Source organism: Corvus kubaryi, unplaced genomic scaffold (assembly GCF_017639235.1).
Source record: "Corvus kubaryi isolate FWS band 111438036 unplaced genomic scaffold, C.kubaryi_AGA036_p1.0 66, whole genome shotgun sequence".
In the NCBI taxonomy this organism is placed as follows: Eukaryota; Metazoa; Chordata; class Aves; order Passeriformes; family Corvidae; genus Corvus; species Corvus kubaryi.
In genome coordinates, this window is record NW_024582054.1 from 23,130,102 (window position 1) to 23,156,477 (window position 26,376).

The 26,376-nt window shown below is 37.6% G+C and overlaps 1 long non-coding RNA gene across 1 annotated transcript in view; it reads left to right on the forward strand.

Annotated features, from left to right (window-relative positions):
* The window catches only part of LOC121674073, a 34,313-nt gene extending 8,276 nt beyond the window's left edge, over nt 1–26,037 (forward strand). The window contains exon 3 of the long non-coding RNA XR_006019440.1: nt 25,859–26,037. This is a non-coding gene — a long non-coding RNA (uncharacterized LOC121674073). The remainder of the gene's footprint in view (nt 1–25,858) is intronic.
* Nucleotides 26,038–26,376: the final 339 nt, after the last annotated feature.

Below are 26,376 nucleotides of genomic sequence, written 5' to 3' on the forward strand. Positions count from 1 at the left end.
CTGGAATTTCAAATATCCCTCTAATATTTCCCTATGCATGTGTGTCCATATAAGGTGAATTGTTTCCCACCAAGTGGATGCCTTCAGGCTCACATTACGATTATAGGTTAATTTTAGTTTGTTATTCTTTTGGGGATACCTGACACAGTTCCAGTTAAAGTAAATCTTGGTGTGACAAAGGTAAGTACTGCAGATGCTGGATGGAAGTGGAGAAAGGAAGAATTGGCACTGTAAAATGAAGCATAGTTCACTGCTAGCACCAGGCAGTTGCAACAATATAGTATTTCTCTACAATTACAAAGAAGATGCATCTCAACCAGTTCAAGTCAAAGGAATGTCAAAGTTTTCCACTTTCTTATCTCTGAAGTCTTGCAGATATGTGTCTGCCAAATTACAGTAAATAAAAAAGACGCTTGCACAACAGTAACTGAAGATTTCTCTCCCCTACTCTATAAAAAAAAAAGGAAAAGAAAACCCTCTCATGTTATTGTAGGAACTCTTGGGAAGCTCATGCTTCTTTCTTTCATTTTTAGGTGTGATGGCAGTTTAAATCCATGACAGGAAACAGTGATAATGCCCACTGTAGAGCTGTGTGAGTTACAACAGCTAAATTTCCCATGCCGGTGCTTTTTCTTTCAATTATCTGAAAACACCCTGTTAATTTTTAATGTGTTCATACCCTCATTCTGTTACCAAAACTGCTACCTTTCCCCCCTCTTCCTACTTCAGAAATAGATTTCACTAAACCTGGCTGCTGTAAACTCATTATATGATTCTATCATTTATTCTGTCCATTAGAGTAACCAGTGTTAGTGCTTTTCCCCCTACTTGAGTCTGTCAAGTGCTGTTATTTATGCTCAATGGTATTAATATCTCTGGTTGTATTATGGTTGTGCACTCAAAATCTCTAATACAATCTAAGCTTGGCAATAGTGACTGCATCAGCTATCAATAATCAAAAAGTCTCATGCAAGTTGTAGGTATTAATAAGAGTCAATATTACATAAATATAATTAACATCTTCTGCTCGCCATAAAGAATAATCAGTAGTACTGATGGCTTTAAAAAGATGCTCCTTTTCAGAATCAGAGAGCGTGCCCATATTATGAACAAGAGAATTAAAGATTTGACAGTATGATTCTGAATGTTTCTTTTTTTCGGTTACCCTTGGCAATGACTCTGCTGTAACCCGGCTATATAATATTATCTGCTGTCTTTAGGTGGAAGAGGGCTTAAAAGTTGGTTTTTTCTTTCCCTGCTCTATTTTAGTGGGTTAATTTCACTAACAAAAGGATTTTCTGTTTTTCTGCAACAAGAAAAACCTCTTAGGTAATTTGTGACCATAGAATCAGAGCAATACAGCTAAACTAATATATATGCAATGGTTTCATTATGCATAAGAGCAGGCACTCTTTACTTTGCAGCCCAAAACACACAAAGCACCCATTAGAATGAAGAGGCCTGTGATGTCTCTTCATGTGCAGAGTGTAAAGGTACATGAATGTCCTTGCTTGTTGGCATTTAATTTACCAGTTGCCTCTGTAGTGGAGCCTTGGCAGATTCAGCTTGAATCTGAAAGACAGGCTGTCATACTGAGAGTCTGCTGCCTACTGCTGAAATTGAGAGGCTTGGCAGATATGCAAACAGTAACTGGGTTTGAGTTGTTTTGATTACAAGTTAAACAGAAAGTCATTGGCAGGGCCAATATAAATCTGCTGAGGTTTTTTGGCAAAATCTGTGGAGGTATTTCTATAGATTCTGCAGAATTCTGTAGCACCTTGATTTCACATCAAAGAATGTCCACCTCTGAACCCGTTCTGCGGATAAATGTGTCAGAAACGTGAGTGAACATGTTTAAGTCGCTGAGAGCTTCCAGATTCAGAAATAGAGAGCACATTAACAACATGCTGTACTGCACCACCTTTGTACAGTTGTTAAATTCTGAAACCAAATGTTTAACTGAAGTTCAGGTGGATTTTTGGAGAAGTAAAGTAACGTAAGTTATAAACAGCTGGAACAGGAAGGCAAAATAGATTTTAATGAAAGTTTCAGGTGAACAAATGAAAACAAAAAAAAGGATTGGACCATGTCCTGAACTCAGCTATGTTGGTTGAAATGCTGAGATATTTCACCAACACGTTTTTTATGACATTAATCAAAATTTTCTGAAGCTGCTTTCTGCATGGCATGCAGTGCTTTAACAGTGGTTCGACTTGGTGTAATTCAGTCTGCAACTGGCGTTTTTCTCCCCTTTTTCAATAACTTAGCCTGAAACACCATATTTGACTAAAGATCCAGACCTGATAAAATCCAAATGCTCATCCCAAATTTATTTCCTTACGGAGTTCATTTGTCTCCCTACCTAATCTGCAATGCTGAGTTGATAAAAGTAACACAAACTGACATTGTATAAGTGAAAAAAGGAGGCTGTAAACTTTAATTATATGCACTTTTACAGTGCAACCTCTGCTCAATTCTAACTTAGTGTTTTGAACACTAACACATCCTTTACTAAAATTGCCTTGCAATTTTAAGGCAAAACCACATTAATTTTGGAGGGAGGGAAAAGAGTACATATAATTGTCGCTCCTATTGTTTCTGTCTGACTGGCTGTAGACAGATTTCTGCAAGGCTGGCTAGCAACAATACATTGATTTACAGAGGCAAGAATATCTCCACAATTCAAAGGGCTAAGACACCTTTATTTGAAAACTGAGAATCTGCAAAATGTGGCAAAGTTCTTGGAAAGGACCCAAATGTATGGAATCTTTTTCTCATCTTTTTTTTTTTTTCCCTTCTCTACTTGTATCAGCTACTTTGCCTATTACAGCTTTCTAGGCAGGAAAAAAATTCTACCTTTGAATTTGCCCAAATTATTACATACCTTATGCTACATTTTACAAGAACCTAATTTGGACAAATTGATCAGAGTATGAACACTACTATCTAAATGCTCTTTATTTCCAGATCTGACAAACTGAAAAAGCACATAATTTTCCTGTGAGAAGTAAATGTTTGTTTTCTTTGGAAATTACTCCACTGGTTGTCTCTTTCTCATACTGAATTTCCCTTTCCCTTGAGAAAACAGAATGAAAGAGTTTATATGAATTGACCATATTTCACTGTGGTTAATTTATAACAATAGCATTTTAGGAATTTCATTTTCAGATGCAGGTTGAAAATATATACTGACTTTTTGCCTTTTTTTGTTGCCTTTCACTGTTCCATATACTTCTCTTCAAAAAAAGTGAATTTAGGAAGGTTTAAACAGCATACTCACCCAATACTGCAACCCGATGCAAATTTTTAGAGAATGCTTACAAATGTCAAATCCCTCTGAAAGTGATATACTTTATTGCTGTTCTTTCTTATAATACAAACATTTCAGTGCAGCTCGGATCTTATTTTTCAAAATATACAGGATTTTGATATATGGACAACAGGAGAATATGTATTTTAGATATAATGCCATAAGTGCTCAAAAGTTATTTCTGAGCTGATTTAACATGGAAAATCTCCAGGTAGATTAATTTTATAGGCTGCTTTTATGGGTGTAACATTTCAAGATGAGAAAGCTGTGCTTCTGAAATTTAGTTTCGGCAGATTTCATTGGCACCTCCATCTCCATCTTTTATTACCTTAAAGTTGAAATTTAATTTCTGTCTCTTTTTATTTTTTTTTTTTTTTTTTTAATCCCTCCTATTTTTACTTAATTCCTTACTGAAATGACTGGACCTGTATTTTTGTTCTCAGGTTCTGTTGTGTCTATTGGTATCTAACTATTTACATTCTGAATCAAGAAACAAAATAATTAAAAAAGAGGCACTTAAATAACTATGCTGAAAAATTGCAAGAGCTGTGATGTAGAAGATTCCTACTGGGACAGGCAGCTATAGAAGGAGGTTAATCAAATGTCCCCCAAAACTCTCTTTCCAAATGCCTGAGTTAATTCACAGTGGTAAGAGCGAGTTGTCCCAAACCCAGCTGCTGTATCGTGGTAAAGGCAGAGCTTGAAACTGCAGCCCTTGCACACACAAAACTTCTGAAACACGACTTTTTAAAGAAACACCTATTTGTAACATTGCCAACAGGGGCTGCGTTTCAGTGAAAGGACAATGTGGGCTATACACAAGCATGTTTAGTAATGTTTCTGCATGACTCTTAATATGGATTCAGTACACACTTCATAGATGTGTTCAGAAAAAACCTATGAACAATAGTGCGCATTTGCGTATTGTATGTTTTCCTATTTCTGAGACACAGTACAGAAAGCATAGTAACTGCATATGAAAAGTGGCTTTCATGCATGTGCTAAGGATGCTTTAGGAACCTCAAAACCTCAGCCATTTCGTTGGCTGTTATTGTTACTTGTTTCTTTATCTGTAGCACAGAGATACTCAGTATTCTGGCCTGCTGGCCTGCAAAAATTGCTAAACAAGGAGAAATGTATTTTTTAGATTTCAGGAGTGCACGTTAAGAGAAAGAAAAAGAAGCATTTAAATCAGAAAATGTGTCTGTGTGTCTTCGTGAGTGTGTGTGTGTGTGCGCGTGTGTGCATGTTTGGAAATTCACAAACTAACACTTTCAGGCTATGATCTCAGTTTTTATGACTGAATTATATACCTTAAAAAATTGGTCTCACTAATATAAATGCTAAGAAACTCTCAACAATTGTGGTACCTACTGAAATAAAATTCTCTGCAAGAGAATGACAGAGATACAAAGCACTAAACAATGATGATTTCCTCGCTACCAACGCAATTGCATAAATTAGGTGTGCATAAGTTTCCAATGATTTATAGCAGTTAAAACTTACAAAAAATGATTACATTTGATGTTTCTTTAGGAAATATAAAAAAGCTGATGTTTACTAGCAGAGTGGCTAAAAGAAGCAGGAGCTAAATCTAGATTATAGAATCTGTCTTATAGAGATCTTTTTACACTTTTTATATAAATTACTTTCTGCAAATTTTCCTTAAAGATACACTTGTTTGACATTAGTCAAGCTTGCATATACTATTTGTTAGTTTGGAAAAAAAATCCTTTTCTTTTTTCTCCTCTTGCCATCCTCACTCCTAGCCTATTAGTGGAAGTGGCATTTTATTGATTAGACGTTTAATAACAATATTCTTCTATATTTGCTCAAATGTTTAACTGTTTGCATCATAGCTGGTGTAAAGGTCCCTAAGAATGGTACAACTGAAATGGGAGAATGAAGAAATGTATTGGCTATGACAAGAAGAAGTAATTGCTTTTCCTCAAAGGATCAGATGTGGTGTAGTTGTTTGAAAAACAATCTAAACAACATTTTGTTCATCATTGATTTTAAAAGCATTAAAATTAGTTTTTATGCAGCTATACCCATTAAGATTTTATGTATAGTGTGTAGGGTGAATAGTTAAGAAGCAATAAAGCATTCTGCAGTAAAATATACTTTGCCAATTGTCAGAAGAAATAAAATACATAGATTCGGAATGTTTGTTTCCTGTAGAATATTGCGATATTTGCCATGTTAATTACAATCCAAATAAAGCTATTTATTTGTGTATTTTAAACAGCTTTGTAGCTGTAGATGACTAATACAACTGTTATTGGAAGTGCTGTGTTTGGAGGCTATACGTTCATACTGATGAGAAACAATCATCAGCTACACATATCCCAACAATTCTTGAATTCTAAAAATAAATCTTCTGGTAGAAATTAGTGTTCCAAAGTCTAATTGTAAATTTTAGCCTCAAAACCAAAATGAGAGTTCCATGCTGTGCAATTTTCTTCTGTACTCCCTTTAGTTCCTCATGTCAATGTCTGCATTCATACACAAACTAGTTCCTTCAATTTCACTGAAGTAGTTAACAATTTATTAAAAAAAAAAAGTCTAGCAAACAGCGACAGTTTGGTGCCCAAGGAAAGGGAACTTATTTGGTTATTACTTGGAAGACCATAACCTTTTATTTTGTTTCTCAAAAATGAAGAGAGAAGTATGTATACAGAACAACAACATGCCATCAGAGAGAATAATGCATATAAAAATGAATTCCTGTTGTTGTGTTCAGGTGTGTTTGTGAATAAAAAATGGAATTTTGAAAAGTCAATTAAAATGCATTTAAATTCTTTAACACCAGAATTCTTTAATGTGAAAAATTTTTCTAGACAGTTTGTCAGTATTGCTGTAAGCACTGTGCTGTGATCAGAACTGGTTTCCCCCACCTATGACTGTTAGATGGCTCAGAAATGCATTACACCTTACTGTTTCAAAGGAGACCATTCTTGAAAACATGGAAGTACTTATAAAATAAATAACCTTTAATTAAATATCATTGTCTAGCATTAATCTTTATAGCTCGGTTCCCTATGGAAATAAAAGTGGATATTCAATTTGTTTTGATTATGCATGAATTTTAACAGAAGCGTTATTTCTACATTGCTGTGTTCTTCAAGAAAGCAGCATATTTGTGTCGGCATAAGCCATTAAGAAGATGGTTCCTCATTAATGTGAAATAAGAGTGACTCATTTCTGTTGTATATAAATAGATTGACATTTAGAAAGATTAATTATTATTTTTAAGAATAAACATCACTTCATATGTGGCTGGTGTAACTTTCCCGTTCAGTCGGAAATCCCAGTTATTTTCAGAGTTAACTGTGAAGTGAAATACAAAGTGTTCCTATTGTTAAATAGGTATTATTTGTGGTACCTGCTGATATCAGGGATGTTTGGTTGCACAAGTCAAGATGCACTTCTCTTCTAAATTAAGCTTTGCATAGTGGTTCTCTATGTACATACACAAGACAGATCAAGGATACATATATCTTGAAAACAAACTCCATTCAAAAGGGTATCTTAAGCCTCAGACAATTTCATTCATCTTTTCCATCTTTGCTTAGGAGAATTTTGTGAGAGCCATGTCAGGAAAGTCCACCAAATTCTCAGTGCCAGGTCACAGGGCCAGGATGCCTCCCACTTCATCAGACTCTTGCAGCACTCACCAACAGGTCTTCTGCTTATGGCAAACAGAAGTTAATCTACTCTTGGTGAAAATACACCCTTTAGTGCTGAGCTAATGCCGTCTCCTGTGCTAACCATGGATGAGGGATAAACAAGGAGGAAAAGGGTGGTCTTTTCAACTCCTCAGTATTGGAGTACAGCTCTTGCCCTGGCCTCTAACAGTGAAGTGAAGAAGTCAGCTTTCATGATGAATGAGGAGGTAGACCATAATCTCTGTAATAACGCTCTGCCTGACATGGTCTGAGGATGCTTGTCCTCAGTGCAGTAAACACTGGATTGTTTTGTAGCTGTGCAGTAAGACACACTTTGCCACTCCACTGTGGCTGTGCATTTGCAGGAGATGTCAGAAAGTGTTTAAATAATGTGTAATGTCGTGTTGCTCTTTCATCATTTAGGGAAGTGGCTCTCCCCTGTGACAGTCATTATATGCTCAGTGCTGAACCTTGGAAAACACTTTTAATCCTGTCTGTTGTGCCCACACAGCTAGGCAAATGCATACATTCAGCACAGAAGCATTATCCCAATGTATAACATGATGTTTAGTGATGAAGCCTGAACAAAATGAACCAGTGCAGACCCTGGGAAACATCCACTGCAGAGGCAGAGCTGTGGGCAGATCCATCAGGGTAGAAAATAGCTCTAGGAGCAGAATTCTCTGCACCAGGCAGGGATCCCAGCAATTCCTCTCACAGCCTGGCTCTCTACTCTGCAAACAAGGTTCAGAGATAGAAATAAACAAGAGAAGTGAAACAACAGATAAAAAGAAGGTCACAGCAGAATGAGAAAACAGAGAAGCAGCATTCCTCTCAGTCTTGCACATATAATCTCCATTCTGGTTATAGGAAAGGAGTAGGGGTCTGCAAAGACAGACTGCTTTTGGATGGCTGTCCTGCCATCCCACTTGTATAATCAGGATCCCAGACTTCATGTATAGTCAACAGAAAGGTGCAGTTTTTTAATGCTGCTGTTTTGAATTTTAATTCAGAAGCTCTACTGACTACATAGGAATCCTTGACACTGCCAGAAGAGAGACAACACTGGTATGCATTCAACAACATTTTCCTGAGAGTCCCTCCCTTTCTTTCATTTAATGGGAGGTAGAAAGCTGTTGTTGGGGATGTTGGTTGTGCAGTGACTAGGCTGGGAGTGTCACAGCGAAAGGGCACAAGTGTGCTCTCCCGTAAGTGTGGGAAGAACTGCAGAAATTCTTTTCAGAAACTAAGTGGACCAAATAAAAAGAATTATCTTCATATCTCAGGCTATAGACCTTCTCGGGATTAACTCTTGCTTCAAATCTAACAGATGTAGTTGGATAAGTATCACCTTTTTCAACTATCCAGTCACACATTTGATAGTTGCAGTGGGGGATAATCCACCCTAAACCTCACTTAGAGGTTTCAATGCTATTAACACTGAGCATCTGGAATACAACTTTAGTCTTTAGCTGTTGATTTTTGCAATTATGTAAAAATTTTTGATTTTGTTCCCTTCTGGATGAAGATTTCCCTAGTATTAAGTCCATATATATCTCTAGAGATGTGCTTAAACCATAATGAAGTTATCCTTTGCATTACTCTAAACTAAATAAATAGAGTTATTTATATCTTTCACTCTAAGTCCTCCTCCAATTCCATCTCTGAAGTCTTTCCTGCTGCAAAGTCTTTCCTTCTCCAAAGTCTTTCTAACCCTTGTAGGACCGGTCCCACTCCTATTAAGAACACATGTAACTTTTCTACTTCTACTCTGTATTCCCTGTTTATTCATCTAAGGACCAGTCTAGTCCTTTTAGCTACAATGTCACACATTAAGCTCCTGAGAAGGAGATGAAAGGGATTAATAGATCTAGAAGTCAATTTTTAAAAGTTTACACCAGAGTGAATGCTATTACAAAAGCCTTTAATGAGAATGAATCTGTGCAAATATCACTGACTGTACCTCTTCAGCATTTGTTTTACAGTAGAGATAGTTGCACATTAAATGTCTTTTGGCAAGGGACGTAAGGATTCTATCGGGAGCAATATAACATCCACTTTTTGGTACTCTATTCCTTGGGAGATCATATTGTTTCCTACTTGAGTAAGTCTATCAAAACCTGCCCTTGCTCTGGAAAGCATAATTTTGTTAACACTCATTTTCAATCTTTCTTGAACTTGCCAGTAAAATATATTTCAATGGGCTTGTTCAATGTGGTATGAACACAGACAAGAAGATAGCTGGCTGTGGCTGGAAAAAAAAGAGTAGAAACAGAAGTTGAAAGTTGCCCTGAAAATATTCTGATCTAAAATTTAAATGGTTGATTATTTGCCATAATTTCTTCTTTAAATTATAACTGACTGGTTCTATTACAGATGCTACTTCCCAGTGCAAGTGAAACTCTCTGAGGAGTAGTGATAAGCCAGTGAAAGTGTATGGAGGAGGGGGTGAAAGAAGCACAGTCAAGAGGATGTGGTGAGAGGAAACGATGAAAGGCCATATTAACATAGCAGGAAACAGCAGAACATGTGGCAAACACACTGAGGACTGCATGCATTTTATGTGTCAAATTACATCTAAGGAGGTTTTTTTGGAATTTAAAGCATAGTAAGAAAGTATGTTGCAAAGCTCTCAGGACCTAATTATGTGGGACAAATTAGTCTGCAAGACCTTCATAATCTGTCTAAAGATGTGGGTGTAGAAGTAAGTTAATGAGCAAGTTATTTTGAGTGAGTGTCTGAAACTCCAGTTGTGCCACATGTAAAAGAGCTTATGTGCAATAAACAGAAAACTGCAGGAGGTTTTAATGCATACCTGAAACAGCAGAGTGACGTAAGGCAGATAAGACAAAAGGAAAGAGCTCATAGTGGGCAAAATGGGCTTGAACGTCTTTGAAGACTGGTAGAAAACATTATAGAGCTATAGTTTAAGTAAGAACAATCTGCAGATTCTATATTGTCATAATGAAACACATTTTCCATAGCTTAGATGACTCATCTACTACCTCTGAATACCTCAAGGTATTTAAAGACCACAACAGAACTAAGATGTGAGAGAAGCTAAAACAGATACCATACCTGCAATTTTAGCCTTCAGTTGGGAACCAAGTGGCAGCAAAAGTTTGTCTGTTGTCAGAAATTTCAGATGAACAGGAAGAATGGTGTCTCTGAGACAGATTTAGCAGGGACCTTCACAGCACTGACATGGTTGAGGGGAGATGATAGAAGCTGTAAAAAAGATCAAATTAAGTACCTTAGTGCTTATATAGGTTATATATTAGGAAATCTGATTCTTACCTCAAGCTAAATAAGTGTTAATACCAAACTTTGAATCATGAGACCTCAGATTAGTGATCAAGCCAATCATCTGTGTGGAATATTTAGTGTGTTTGAAGTAATCTTTATCTGGAAAGATAGTGAAAGAGAGTTGAAAACCTCTGTTCTCATTGTGTCTGTCTTTTTATCCACTACCTATTTTTACTGTTTCCTTTAGTTTATGCACTTAGAGATGTGACTGAAATGTGATCCTTCAGTTACTCCAAGAGATTTTATCTGCTGGGTCAAGATGTTTAGCCAGCTTGATCTAAAGCATTGTTTGTAATTCAGCCTGATGCATTGTTACATCTCCAGAAAAGCTCAGATGACATATTTTTTAAAGAAAAAGTTTCAAAAATAAAGGGACTGATCCCCAGCATTAGTCCCTTTCTGGCTGGAAGCGTAGTAATGAATACAGTCCTTTTTCTAATTAAGACAATTTCCTCTTGAACAACAAATTATAGGTTTGTGTGAAGCTGTATTGTCCAAAGAAGAGGATATATCTTGAAAGGTGGACTGTAGTAATCTTTTTTGCCTATAATTTTTCTTTGTTTTAAATACACAGTTATTCATAATTGCTTTAGAAACAATTTTTACAGTGTGTAACAATGTTCCACTGGTTCAGAAAAATGAGAACAAAATGTTCTTTGCTCAAACAAACAAAGCGTTAATCTTTGTTCTATCTATTGATCCTCCTTAGCCATCGCCCTTCAGTTCATGGCCACAGGACTGCCTGACAGCTGGGGAGGCATGATTTTAAATGTTTTAAAATTAATGTTTATAAGGTGTGTACTTGCAGTCAAAATATAAATAGAAATTTTTACTGGAGCTCTTAAACCCTTACAGTGTCAGTATAACTGCACAGTGTGCACCTGTAGTTACAGGTATCAGCATTTCTGTTGTAAGGTCTTGTATTGAAGAGAGATTTGGTTTAAGATAGACAGCAAGTATTTTTGAATTGTCATATTAACTCTAAAATTCTAAAATGTGTCTCAAATATTTGGACACTTTTACCATGTGGGAAAACACATATATATATATCAAGTTGCTTGTCTTTTCTTTCATTTCTTAAAGTCGCATTAGTTTGGGTTTCAATCTAGAAAGATATTACGTGTTGAATTTTTTTATTTTAAAGTAAAAAAAAAATTATGGGATATAAAATGATGCATTCAATGAATTTGTGAAGCTCTACAAAGCAGGATCTCTAGAAAGTCTGATAGCAGTATGAATGTACTTCAGGCAATTGCACAAGAAAGTTAGTAAATAAAAATGGAAGCTGGCTTTATGAGTGAATACTGAAAATGATGCTCTCTTGTGCAGAGAGCACTAGTGCATGTGAAACCCTATGTGCTTTTTACATAATATGCCTCTCTAGTTAACATATAACATAAAGTGTCACAGATCTTTTAGAGCTTGATTCACTATGAAAGAAACACAGCCATCTGTAGTGTGAAAGTTTATGACTCAATTGTCCACACCTTACAAAGTGATTCAGCAAAGACATATCTGGGCCGTGGAAACTTTTCTTTCCCTTATTCCATTAGTTCTTGCTTTGAAAGAATAAAAAAGATCTTTGAGATGCAGTATGCATTTTAATTCTCGCATAGTAAGACAGTGTGCAGATTTAAGCTTGTGCTTTTACTTATTATTTTTGTTTCACAAGGCCATTTCCCGCTTCTGAATCATATTTTGAATTTTCAAAGGTGGATTAATAAAATGTGAAAAATGGCAAGTCATTTTCAAAGTGATGGGCGCATGGATAGATTAGATCAGACAGAAATCTGGACAGACCATTGGAGAAATGTTGTTAGACAAAATAGGACTTCTGCAATTACTTCTAGTCCACTTGTGACCCATTTTATAGAGGTTTTTCAGTGCTATTTTTTAGCCTTCTTTTTCTCACAAAAGTAAAAACCCTATGTAGAGCCTTAGTAATATCCCATACTCATGTCCTTATACAAACTGTAAGGCAGTGTCCAAAATAATCAAGTTTGGCAGTATAAATAACACTGTCATTTCCTTTTCTTTCTTTTCCTTCTTTTTTTTCTCTTTCTTTTTCTTTCTTTCTTTCTTTCTTTCTTTCTTTCTTTCTTTCTTTCTTTCTTTCTTTCTTTCTTTTTCTTTCTTTCTTTCTTCCTTCCTTTCTTCCTTCCTTCCTTCCTTCCTTCCTTCCTTCCTTCCTTCCTTCCTTCCTTCCTTCCTTCCTTCCTTCCTTCCTTCCTTCCTTCTTCCTTCTTTCTCTCTTCCTCTTTTTCTTTCTTTCTCTCTTTCTCTCTTTCTTTTTCTTTCCTTTCATTCTTTCATTCATTCTTTTGTTCTTTCTTTCCTTTTCTTTTTCTCTCTCACACACATACACTGTATGCATAAAACACGTAACTCCCCTTTTACATTTATTGCAGACAGACACAGTTCATGTGCCTAGGTCAAACAGCTGATACACAGTAACTGCAAGGACTTCTGCATTTTCCTTCTTTATTTAGTGCTCTCTCTAAGTCTTGTTGTGTGAAGAACTTCCCTTTAGGACACCCTGCAATATTTCCTTCTTCCTATCTTTTGTTTTGATTGGGGTGGATCCACACCTGACATTGCGAACAAATGAGCTTCAGTAACTTTTAAATCCCACTTCAAGTCTTACTGAGTTCTAACACTTCCTGACAGATTGGGGCAACCCTGTTATATACCCTCTGAAGAAATGGTAAATCTTTTTGCCCTGCATGATAGCTGCCGAGTAGAAGAAGCTGAATGCACATCTAGCCTCACTTTGGAAATCACCTTGCTTCAGGAACATGCTATTTCTCTCATTTGATATTAAATCTTTGCCAGAATCCAACAGTTTCAGATGAGCCAATTTTTTGAGATAGAAGAGCAGGAAAAAGTCAAAGGTATCCCTCTTACTTTTTTTTTTTCTTTTTTTTCCCCCTGGTTGTTTTTAATCTTGGCATTCTGTTCATGGAGAGATCTTTGTTGCCAACATGTCTGCTGCTTCTCCATCTCTCACCCTTCAGGTTTCTTAAAATAGCTAAGAACACAGAGTTTCTAAGCCTGAAAAACACACTTACTGGGAAAAAGGGTATGCATGAAGTTAAAAAAAATATATTTATACTGTAAGCCCTGCAACCTGGCTTCCTGCCCACGTTTGGGCATCTGTGCTGTCTCTGGATACCTCAACTGACACATGCCAGATCCAAAGAGGAAGAAATAAAGGGCACTGCTGGTTCAGTGCTGAGCCCATGAACACAGTGCAGTATCTTTGAGAGGTGGGGTTTGCCACCATTAGTCTGCTCATTATCACAGGTCTCTGGAGAGTAGGGTTCAGTCTTTATTATCTGAAATTAAAACTTCTTTCATAATACATACTGTCACTTCAAGCAGAATTCATTTATTCATTCTTTTCATTCTTTCACTGCAGAGTCTGGAGTATGTTTTCAGGTGAGTGCATCTTCAAGTGCAAATCCAAAGGAAGGCATACAGGGCATGGCAAAAGACAGAAGATGATAACACATCAGATAATTTAACACATTAGATGATAATTTAACACATCAAAAGTTCACATATCTAGAGTTGGTACTGAATACATGAAAATAGAAACAAAAGTTTTAGAAGGGAGCATAGCAATTCCTCAGGTTTTGGCACAGAAAACAAATTCTCCTCTAACGAAGGGGATGGGTTTTCAAAAGGAAAAATTCAAACTGGAAGAAAAAATGCTGGCACACAAATGAAGAGGAAAGACAGAAGGAAAAATTCTTGATACATATGATAAGCTTCAGAAAAGCATAGGGAGTTCAGAGGGTTGAAGGAGGAGTAACTGAATTCAGGATCCAAGATGTATGCTATTTAATTTCTCTGAACTACTTCTGTTTTCACCTTTTGAAATTTTCATGGATTTGACAAAGGATTTTATTTATGGTCAACAGACATGAATATACAGCGAGAAGTAAAATGACGGAAGACTATGACTAACCCTCTTTGTTGCCCTAAAAGACAGTCCTTAAGCCCCAAACAGCAAATGGCACTGTCAAAAAGATTTCCAGTAGTACTGCTTGCCCTTGGCCCATCCCTTACTACCTGGAAACACTTGGCTACCAAGGTTTTTTGCCTTCACAGGGTTTATGCAACAAAGAACTGTAAAAACATAAAGACTGTCAGCTCCAAAGATATTTTTATCCTCTCTGCAGGATTCAAGGATATGCAAAGAGCAGTTGGCAGATTTATGGTACTGAGTTAGGAACCTGTTCTGCACTGGCTGAAGAGCTTGTTGAACTTGCACAGAGCATAGGGTACAGGCTGGGTGGGTTGTGCCATCTGCTTAGAAACAAAGAGCAAGGGAGAATTTCAACAGCTGTTTGTTGAGTCAGATACTCATCCCTGATTGTTTGTGCCACAGTGGCAGATTACTGCCAAAGAAATGCATCCCCTGTTGCTTAATACACCTGACCTGGATGTTATAAAGTTACACCTGCTGGAAACAAGCCTTATGATGTAGTGCTCCTAAAATGCCAGTGATTCTACTAGCGAAATGTCCTGAAATCAGCATGTTGAGTTCATCCTTGTTTCTTTGTAGCTAATAGTGATAAAGCAGGGGGCAGTAGGGATTTATCCCAGCTAATTCTACAAGGTGATTAGGGCATGAGCATGATGCTTATATTATATTCAGGTTTTCCCTGAATATGCTCAGTTTTGTTGGGTATGACATACTGCATGTGAGTCACTCATATTCTGCATGAGTCATATGCTGAAGTGTGAAAGCAATGCTGTATCTCTGCCGTTGTTACCCGTTGCTCAGCTGCTGCCGTACCACAGAGCTCAAGCCAATTGAGCTCACCTTCCCAGTTTGAGCCAGCTCTCATCAGCTGCCTGAGCCCTATAAATGTGATCCATAGTGTTGTCCAACATATAACTAACGTGAATGCCATATGTGTTTGGGATTGGGCTTTGAGTTATGAGTCTGTGGGTTAGAACCTCCAAGAGTTCTTCTGAAAGGATTGTAAAGTGTCCAGAAAACATGCTGGCATGTCTAAAATGCTTTTTAAAAAGGGAAAGAATTTCAGTAGTCTTTTAAAGTGCACTCATCTGTAGTACTAAGTAGATAAAATGTGTTTGTTTTCCTCACAAACCAAACATTTTAAGACCGCAAACCTTCCGTATGTTTGATGGATTGCTTAAAGATCAGGTGAACCAAGATGCTTCACACCTTCAAAGTCTGAGAAATTCTGGTGCAGTCACACCCTGGAGATCATTAGTCAAACATGGCACATCCATTGTGGACTACTGATGTGGTTTTGGGTTTTTTTTTTCACTGATGAAAAAATAGAGCTTCAGTTTAGAGGCAAGTGTCAAGATGTTGCAGAATTTGTTTTGGCTGCAGCCCTCATGCTGTTCCCTGCTGTGGCTGTGGTCACTACATAGAGCCCCTTTTTATTTGTGGCATACAAATTTTGGTCCACTTAAGTGGTAATGAACACCTCTGGTTTAAAGCTGCTTAATAAAGGATATAAAGAAGAGTACAGTTATATTATACCTGTCATTTGTGAGTGTCCAGTGATTCTCCAACACTGTGTGATTCATGGAGCTGAAAGAAATGATTTGCCTAAAAAATTATTAGTGCTGATTCTGCCTGCAGAACCCCTTAATTCCTGTTACACATGTCAGCATATTATGACTGTGAGCTGTCAGATTCTAATGACTAAAATTTCATTTTTCTGTCTTTTCATGCTGTGCTTGAGAACTATAGGTCGGAAATAATTCCCTAGCTAAATTCTTCAAATGGTAAACTCAACTGTTTTTGTTCTCTCTCGCTTTGTCTCTGCTACTTTCTAAATTTGTGTTTACATTAGTGACTTTCTCTTCTTTTATGTTTCTCTAAGAGAAAAAAAATTGATTTTCTTCCCAGAACCAGTGTCCATTTTAAAGAACCTAATCTTAATTGACAGCACACAGATTTGATACAAAAATATTTTTATTGTTATATTAGTTAATATTTTGATCATAACATGGATTATTTTAAAAAGAAGGAGGAAGAGGCAAGGTTAGTAGGAAACAAAAAACTCTTACCACTTCATGTGGTTAAATAACCTTGACACTGGAAAATATTTTTGCCATCCTCCTTGAAACAGGAATTTGTTGACACAATGTTCAATAATAGAGATACAGGACTAATGTTAACATGCTTCAAATACTGCACCAAATAGCATCTATTGATCCACCTGTTATTATGCTTGTTACTGAAATGCTGTATGTAAAGCAAAGGAAACCAGGTTCCAATTTAAGTCATTAATAGATTGGTTTTGAAATTTATGTTATACAAGTCCAACAAATCAAGAATAAAAGCATGTGAAAGGCTGTGTAGTCTGTATTGAATTACTCATTTTTTTCCACAGTAAAAGCCTTTAGCTAGAGATTGACCAAAGAATTTTAAATATCTCATTATATATATATGTCATTGTTCAAAGTGTCCCTAAATGGGATTAAACAATACTCACTCAAGAGTTTCCTGTGATGCCTACTCCACTCCTCTCGCCCCCCCTTCCTCTCCTCACCTTGACTTAAATTAAGGCTAATGATATGTTTTCAGCGTAAGGTAAAAGAAGGATTTTCCTTGAATGACTTTCCAACATTTTCAAATCTAATTCATTATAAGTACTTCTATCAAATGATTACTTATTTCATCTCATTGTCTTAGAGGATTTAACTCTAAAATACACATGTTTGATATGGATTTAATGACCATGTTATAAACTGAAGCCAACTGAAGCAGTGTTCACCTACAAATTTCTGTTTGTACTCAGATTAAAAATAATGCTGGGACAATTTTTCAAAGAATAATAGATTTTTTCCTAACTGCTGTTTTTCCCCTTGTGTGAACTAGTTTATCTTGGTTGCTTGCTGATTCTTCAATAAAAGGTAGGAGATAGCCTCATGAGCTTCAGAGGAGAGGAAGGAAAGGGCAAAGCAGAAAGAACAGTGGTGAGAGGCTATTTTTGCATAAAAGGCTACTTTTGAGCACCAACTCAAGGACATTACACATTTTTAAACAAAAGACCTATTTCAAAAACCATTCCCCTTTTCTAATCCTATAAAAATATTTCCATAACCATAAGCATAGTAACACTAAACATCTTTATAAGGAGGGAAGAAGCAAATAGTTTTGGTTTCTCACCAAAAAAAAAAAAAAAAAAAAAGTTGAGATAATTAAGGTAGCGAACATATTGCACTGCTATATTGGTTCAGTCACCTGATCTGTCTCTCCGATCACTATTTGCACGATATACATGGTTTTGACGGGCTTGTGATAGACTGCTGTCTGAAATTCTTTAATCTGGGTCTCCTGTTTGGCAGTGCAGCAGACTTTGCTATTTTGGGTTTTTGAAACAGAGCCATACTCTGGGAGGATAAGAGATAGCTGTGACTCTGTACTGACTCATCAGTATGAAGGAAAGCCAGGTAAACTCAAACACAACAGTGGTCCTGTTTGTGCTGCTGCTTGAGCAGATGTGCAGCAGAAGTGATCCCACTGAAATCTGTGGTGTTACACCTCTGTGCATGCCTGGCTATACCTGAGAATCAGGCCCAAATAGTTTTATGTTAAGAATACCATAAGAATAAAATAAGCGTTTAAGCCTGCAGGAGGCATGTGGGAAAATCCAAACTTTCTGAGACTTTGTTTCAGGGGGTGAAACTGCTCAAGTCCCGCTTCGAGGACAGACTGTGCTTTTGCATCAAGGAGCAGCTTTGGCACAGGAGGGTAGATGCTGCTGAGCCTGTCTTTGGCCTGCGTAGGAGAAAAATTTATTAGCCACATACACATAGCTCAAGTGTCTCTGCTCCCAGATTACAAAAAATAGCAAGGAAGACTGAGTTATGAAATAAAACTTAAAAAAAACCCCTAACATTTTCTGATTTTGTATGAGGAACAAGGATGTGAACAGTTCAAATACAAAATGTAACCACTTAATCTATTTATAAATCTATATTTTACTGTAATTGCTTGTATTTTGACTTTAAATCATGTTGAATGTGAATTTTCTCTTAGTGTCCCTAGGACGTATGTAACTCTCCAGATCTCAGTCAGGACTGAGGGATGGAAGAGCAAAACGTGCGAGAACTCAGGGCAGCATGGCCTTGACCCCTTGGCCTTTTTAGCCAGCTTTGTCAATATTTCCTGAACACTTTTTTTCCCCTATGTGGCTTAAGAAAGAAAATTGAGTAGCTGGCTTTTTATGCATGGGTTTGAAGAGATGTATTGCTGAAGGCAGGTAGCTGTCATTCCCTGGTTGCTTTCATTTGGGGGGACTTATCAAGTCTTTCCTCTTTACTGCAGGTGTTTTTTCATCCAGAGCATTACAAGAGTGTTTTAAAACCTTAACTTTAGAAAGGATTTATTTTTAGGAGATGAAGAATGAATCTGCAGCTAAAAGGGCAAGTGGAGTCTGCAAAGTTTATACTAACATGCTATCAACAAGGAAGATCTCTAAAGCAGTCTGAAAATTAACTAAACACTATTTTCCTTTCTTTGGTTTGAGTCTGTTAGTTGTGGTTATCTCCTGCTTGTGTGCACAAGGTATATGAAGAGCCTCACTTCTTTTAAAGGGCAGGTGCAACTGAAATCCTTGGGGCAGATCCTCTGCTTCGACACTTACACTGGATCTGTCTCTGAAGTTTAGCTCGTGGTGCTGCAACCTGAACATTGTTTTGATGGCAAAATCCATTTATGACATCCCCCATTCCCGCTCTGTAGTTTGCTGCATTCTATATTGAACAAGACCAGTTGTGACACTGTCCTGTGAAGTGACTCTTTGGCATAGCCTCTCTTTAATCCATGTCTGCCACCAAAGAAAAGAGCGCATTGTCAAGGCCTGCTTCTTGCTCACATAAGAGAAGCTTGAAAGCAATCAAAGTAGGCTTCCCTCCCCTCTTAAAAAGAAATCAGAAAATTTGATGTGGGATTTTTCTTACTGTTATTATCAAACAGGAATGAAAGATTTTCAAAGGCTGTTCCTATAAAACAGGGTTACTCAATACTCTTCTTTAGACTCCATGGGATTTCCCTTGCAAGTTAGGAAGAAAGGTATCGGATCCCAAACCAGATTACACAGATTGTTATCAAAACAAAAACAATGTGAAATAAAAAACACATACAGATTTTGTACTGTATATGCCCCAAATCAACTGTGAATAAAATTGATTTTCTTTTGTAGGAGACACCATTTGCTAGCAGTGAATGTGTAGGACAACTGCCTTGTATTTCTGAAAGTGCCTGCAAAAATGGAAAGATTCACAGAGTTTGCAATGAACGTTTCTCAAAATTTGCATGAAAGTGTGTAATTTGCCTCTTGCTAATAGTTATTTTCCTTCTTAAAATATTTCAGTCGAGTAACAGCAATGATAGTATGACGTGGGTTAGCTTTACAAATTTGTTTACATTTAGTATTTATATTGCAGTCAAGCGTAGCAGCTCTCCTCAGGGACTCATCTCTATTCACTGCCGCCAGTGCAAATTGCTGAGTGCTCTAGTCCTGCTCTGGTTCTTACAGCAGAGCTCTCTCACACTTGGGGTTCTCTGATGGATGGGAGCACAGATGAGCAGGTCTGGGGCTCCTGACCTCAAAGACTTTATAGGAGCTGGTACTCAAAGGCTGCAGTGCAGTGAAGATTTACATGTGTTCTGAACAACCCATCTGAGTTCAAGTTAATCTTTTCAGGATTAAGATCCTGAAATTTAAATGGTAAACTCATGCAGCACGAACAGCCAATAATTTATATAACCAGTCTGTAAACAACCTACAGGCTGAAAGCTTTCTCCTGGCCTACGAATGAAGTAGCAAACAGAGAGAAAAAGATTTGCTTCACTTAACAAAGAATGATCCCCTAATCATAAACAAAATGGGGGTAAGAGAAGACAGGATGGTGATGAGTGTAAGGAGAAACAAATCCTTAGTAAATAGTTTCATTTGCTCCAATATTTCTTTGCTGTCATGATGTAATTAAACTGCATGACATTCAAAGTTGTTGAGAAGATGTGCTACAGAGGAAAATGCAGGCATGTGAGCTCTGAGGGCAGTACGCAAATCTGTGAAGAAACCATAGCCCTAACGCAAAATTTATAGGATCTTATTTCCAAGTAGGTAATAATGTACAAATTCCTCAGGACCAAAGATGAGTTAAAGGAAGATGTCATGCAGGAGCAAACTGCAGAAAACCCATCAGCTGCTACCCCACGTGACAGACCCAGAGGCATCTCCAGAACCATTAACACAACCGCCTAGGGAGTTTGACAAGGAAAAAGATTTTGACACTGGAATAATATCTGCCAGCATTTGGCATCTGTGTCCTGTGATGGCCAACCAGCCTACATGGGTACTGACTCCACTGCTGGAAAAAGTAGGAAAAGGAGAGCAGTAGCAGAGAATTATCATTTCTCATATGAACTCATAACATTCACAGAAATTTAGAAATGGGAGCTGGAAGGACAAACCATTTTGCCTACGCATATTTGTAATTTTTATTCACAAAAAAAGAAAATATCAAAACTATATATTTGAAAAGTATCCTGAGAACATTTGTCTTTATAGGTAGTGAGTGACAATAAACATTGAAACAGTATTTTTGCAGGTCACAGGCTTCCCAAAGCTGACCCTGGGCTAGCACTAGTTGCTGATTTCTAGGGTGAAAATTATTCTTATTTAACCCAAGTGTTTGGTTTTCACACACATTTTTTCCTGTTTGCAGCCAAATCAATAATCTGAAGATCAGAAAAAATGTAGTAATAAGTAAGAACTAAATCTGGCAGTTCTTATGCAAACATCACTGTTATACTAGCTATTTGAAACCTTGGTCCAGCACTTAATTCCAAGGGCAAATCTCTTCTGAACATTTTTCTATTGCTAGCGAATCAGGCCCTATGAACTCCTGGAGGGCTTGTGCCCATGGTTTCCAATGCCCAAGTGACAGACTGGTCTAGCAGGTCCAGCCCCCACAGACATTTTGTTGAGCATGTACTTTCATAACCTTGTTGCACTAATATTGTTTGTGAAAAACAGCAAAAATGCTGCAAATATCCTTTGAGCCAATCTGCAGTTTTTATCTGAACTCACATATGAATGCCTCTGCAGCAGCAGCATTTGTCCAGCTCGCATCGTCCCAGCAGGGTACAGCCTGAAGGAAGGGAACGTGCAGCTTTCGTCCTCGCTTCAACCAGCGTCCTGTTTGCACCTTATGTGTTGAAAATGGCCCCTGCCTCTGCTCCCAAACCATTTGCCTTATTTGTTGCTCTTGTGACGCTGAAAGAGCTCCCTGCTCGTTGCGGCTGCAATTATGGTTATGGCTGAACCCCCAGTACTGGAAGTAAGAGTCCGGCCCTGGAGAATAGAAGGCTATAGCCTCTAGCATGTTGTTCCAGTCCACTGGCATCTTAACTAGACAGCGTTAGGTTTAGCATAAAATCCATATTCTCAGCCTCATGGAGAAGCAAGGCAGGTTCTGTTTTCTTTCTCCTTTTACTGCAAACATCAAGCAGCCCGACACAAAGTTCAGGAGACAAAAGACTGGTTTTGTGTCGGCTTTTTGCCTCCACATATCTGTCATTTACCTGTACCCTGCGAAGGGTGTGGTTCACTCTGTAACAGCAAGAGGTAGTGAGAGAATAACCCTATCCTGAGAATAATCTGAATAATTTATTATTTAAATGAGATTTTGTGAGGTAAAACGATGAATCCAGTACAGCCCCCTTCTGAGTTTTAAGCATTGTTTCTTTGAAGGCATAAATTTGCTTTGCAAAGGTTTCTTGCTCTACTGTAGATGGTATTCTTACTTATGCTACATGGTGACAAAACCTAAAGAGGGAGTCAGATGTGTGCTCTACAGTACTTGAGAATTTAAGTTAAATCTGTAATTTTCCCCCCTGCATTTCCTCAGAGAAATTAGCTATTCTATTCACTGCATAAATTTTCAGGTTTTGCTAGCACGACACTCAGGGTGTTGAATTTTTTATGACAAAAATGCTGTAATAATTGTTGAACAGATGTAAGTGTTGGAGAGTGGGCTCTGGCAGACCTCATGAAACCTCTATTAGCAATTTAACCCTGTCGTTACTTGAGTGAAATGGAAGTGGAAAAGGACAGAGTTTTGAACTGTTTCATTCTGACAAGCACAAGGGGCTCCCAGGTGGGGGGTAAATGACCTTTAATTAGATATATTCCTAATGAGAGTAGGGATTTAAAAAAAAATCTGAATGAGCACTAACTCTATACAACAGCACTATTAGGACTTTCTGCTGTGATGTGTGGAGCTAAGAACAATTCTGGATGGAGGTATCCCAGCCCAGTGATCTCTGCTGAAATATTCATAGGACCTAATCCTCCAATTTTAGGTCAGTCTCTGTAATACACCTCTCCTTCACTGCAGCTGAGTTAGCAGATGATGACAAGACAAAAAGTTTATGTCCAAGAAACCAGAGGTGCTTTAGATGTTCCACACCTGCCATATTAAATAAGTGGCTTTTGAAGCCTCCAAGGCTTCAGGAATGGAATTGAAAGAAAATGGTAGCCCATCAGCAGTGTAACTGAGTACTGCGGGAACTGCCTCTACATGCAGGTGATGGCAAAATAAGGTGTTTTTCTGTAGCCTTGTACCTGAAGCAGAGATTTTGTGTATTTGTGTGTAGAAAGAGATGTGTGCAGATAAAACAGTCATACAGGCATAAGCATGAACTCATACATATAAACACACCCATTCTAAAAATACGCATGCATTTAAAGCTGGTATATATAGAAGTATTACCTTGAAATAATAACCCCTGTTTGATGGAAGACAGTAATTAGGAAACAATTGCTGATGGAGTCCTAAGACCATATTATCTATGCGCTTGTTGGGGAGAGCCATACATACAACTGCACCACACAAGGGCAACGTAGGAGTATAGGATTGTTTTGATTGTTTTTTTGATGCATCATGTATGGATGCATTCTGATTTTTTCCAGTGAGTGAATAGGTTTGCTATGGTGAGTGTCACTTTGCCATTGTAATTTCAGTTAGTAAAGGAGCTTAAGGAAAGAAATTATGTGTTTGACTCTAGAACAGAAGTAAAGATGCAGAAGCCTGAGAGATTCTGTCTATCTCATAAATTAAGCTACTTTTCTTGGTTTTGGCTTGGTGCACTAAAGGCCAAAACTTTTTTGGGGCTTTTTTTTGTGTTAATATATGTAAAATCTATGTTTATGCTTGCTCCATCTGCTTTTGTTTTACATGCCCCTGTGGTGCTTAGTGAGGCATGGGGAACTTTAGTGCAGTGGCTCAGTTTTGTGGATAAAACCAGGCAAAGTCTAGCTCTAATTTATGACACACATGATAGCATGCATCTATAGTAAAGTTACTAAAAAATTAAAAATATGTAATTTTTTTCCAAATCTGTGTATGTATGAGATGTGCTAACTGAACTTCTCTGGAATGGCAATGTTTTCAAAGGCTGGAAAGATGTTCGGACACCTGGCTATTTCTTTATACATTTATCCAATCAGCTATGTTAGTGAGTATAAACAGAGGTATTTCCAGTGTATCTACATATTCAAGAACATAATCAAACATTTGTAGGTGGACTGCTTCAGAGACATGCTTTCACAGCCCTTCCCTGTTTGTAGCTTATCTGCAGCTTGGCATTTTTTCTGCTTCTCTTTGTTGTTCTTTCATATGCTGTGCTATCAGAACCTTATAAGTAAAACAATCTTATATAGGAAGCAATGTCCAGTAGAAGTGCAGCAGAAAATAAGATAATAGTCTAGAGAAAATGTCACTTACGGATCTGATTATCATTTAAACTTGCCTGATGTGTATTAACTATATAGACACAGCAACTCAAAGAGTTTGTTTTGAATGATTTATTCTTATGCCTAGAACACACAGCATTTAGTTACATCTTCATTTCAGATTTCATTAAAGAACTGCTGTACTTTGCAAAGTGCTCAAAGTCAAAATGGGTAGGGTGTCTGTAGGGTGTCACTCTGTAAAAACTGATGTGATGATGTCATAATTTATGAAAGAACACATGCAAAATTTGCTCCACCATTGAATTCTCTTCCCTCGAAACAAAACCCAAACCTCAAAATGTGACTTCTGACATTGCAAGATATCTTGTGGCTTTTGCAAATTTTGATGCTTAGATCTTCTTAGAAAGTTCTCATTTGTTCTTTTATCAATTCATCAGTCAGTACTGAAATGTGGTCTTATTTCCCAAGCTTTGAAAGAACCCAGGCTTAGCACATATTACAGCTATTTGTTAGAATTACAGCGATATTTGTTTGAATGGGAAGAATATTTTAGAAAGCATAAGATGTATAAAGCTGAAAAGAGGTGGGATACCTGAAGAATGGACTTACAAGTTTGAGGTTAAAAACCACAGTGTCACATACACACACACTCCAACCATGTAAAAAAGAGATGTATTTGGTAGTGATCCTGACAGCAGAGAGTACTGCCCTTTAGAAGCCTATATATAAGGTTCTTATTACTTAGTGCTGCACTAGAAGAGATAGAAGGAATCAACTTTACAGATATATTTTAATAAATTTATTTGTCAATAGTCAAACATAATGTATATTGATAGGAAAGAGCTGAAAAATAAAATTAATATGATATTTATTACCTGTGTATTAAGATCACCCTAAAATCACAGTTGGAAACTGAAAAACTAGAGGAAAGTTAGTGAGTAAATGTACTTGCCACTGTGGCAAGGGCTGTATAAAGATACTAGAGAAGAGATGCTGTATGAGCTTCTGATGTGAACAGATGAAGAATGGCTTAGTTTTACTCAAAACAACAGCATCACACAGGGGCACACCCAAACCTCTACCCCATGTTTCCTAGAGAGACTTCCAGGTAACTTCTTTTCCCTAAAGTATAGTACTGCACTTGGACACCTGGATGCCAAAACAGCTTGTTTGTGGTAGGTCGGCACTCTGGAAATGAATCTTTAGTTAACAGCAGTGCGAAGTGATGGGCAACATGATCTCTGTAAGGAAAGGTGTGCTCCAAGAATAAGGAGCTATTAAAGAACTGGATGAAGACTTTTCACCACTGATACTGAAACCAGAAGTCTTGTTAAGCAGCCGAGAGGACTGCAGCTATGAATTCACCGTAACGAACTCTCAGTAGCAAAATGCAGTATCTTATGTGCTCATAAGCTGGATGCCAAAGTGAGACAGCCCATTTCCTTTTTTGAAAAGCCTGTAAGCCCTTGCTTGAGGACTGAGGGAAGGGAAATATGGCATAATATGTTCCTGAGACCAGGTCATTACAGAACTGTAGATTAGAAACTGTAAAAATAAGAGTCCTAAGGAAATGGCACTTAAGTTAATGAAAGCTAGAAGACTCTTGTCATAAGTCAGAGAATTAATTTACAGAAAATGTTCAAACTTCATTTTAATCATGTCATCTGCTTATAAGGGTTGACTGAGTGGTCAATACAGAAAAAGAATATATTCCCAGAATTTCAGCTGCAACTCAGTCCAGCATAACTGGAAACTGATCTGCTTTTGAAAGAAGCCACTGATTTTCAGTGTTTATCTTTGACCTACAGGAACCAAATCAAAGTGGGACTCTCACATGAAAAAATCAAGGACGGCAAAATAAAAGGACTTCAAAACAAAGTCCAGGCCTCAAAGAACATTGTCAGAGAAGCCATATACTGGAATGAAGCATGACATGGGAAAAACCCCAAGATCAAGCCCTTTTTTTTTGAGACTTTTGGTTCAGTAATCAGGTATGAGATCTATCATCAAACATGGCATTTGCACTGCTGTTTGTACCATTATGGTCAAAGGAAAGAACATATAAGTAAAATCCATTGATTTTTTAATACTGTCTCTGCCTGGCTCTGTGGGGTCCCGTGTGCACCCACAGAAGCATGGGTGGGTTCAGTGTTATAGTCGGTAGCAAAGAGTCGAGAAGGGCATTTGCGTGCGTTCTGGCAGGAGCATTTATTGCTGCTACACTGTCAAAGGTTGCGGAGGCAAATACCAACATGATCCCGAAACTCACACTTTTATCCAGGGGCAGGGAAAAGGTGGGACCAGGGAACAGGGACCAGTGGGGAAC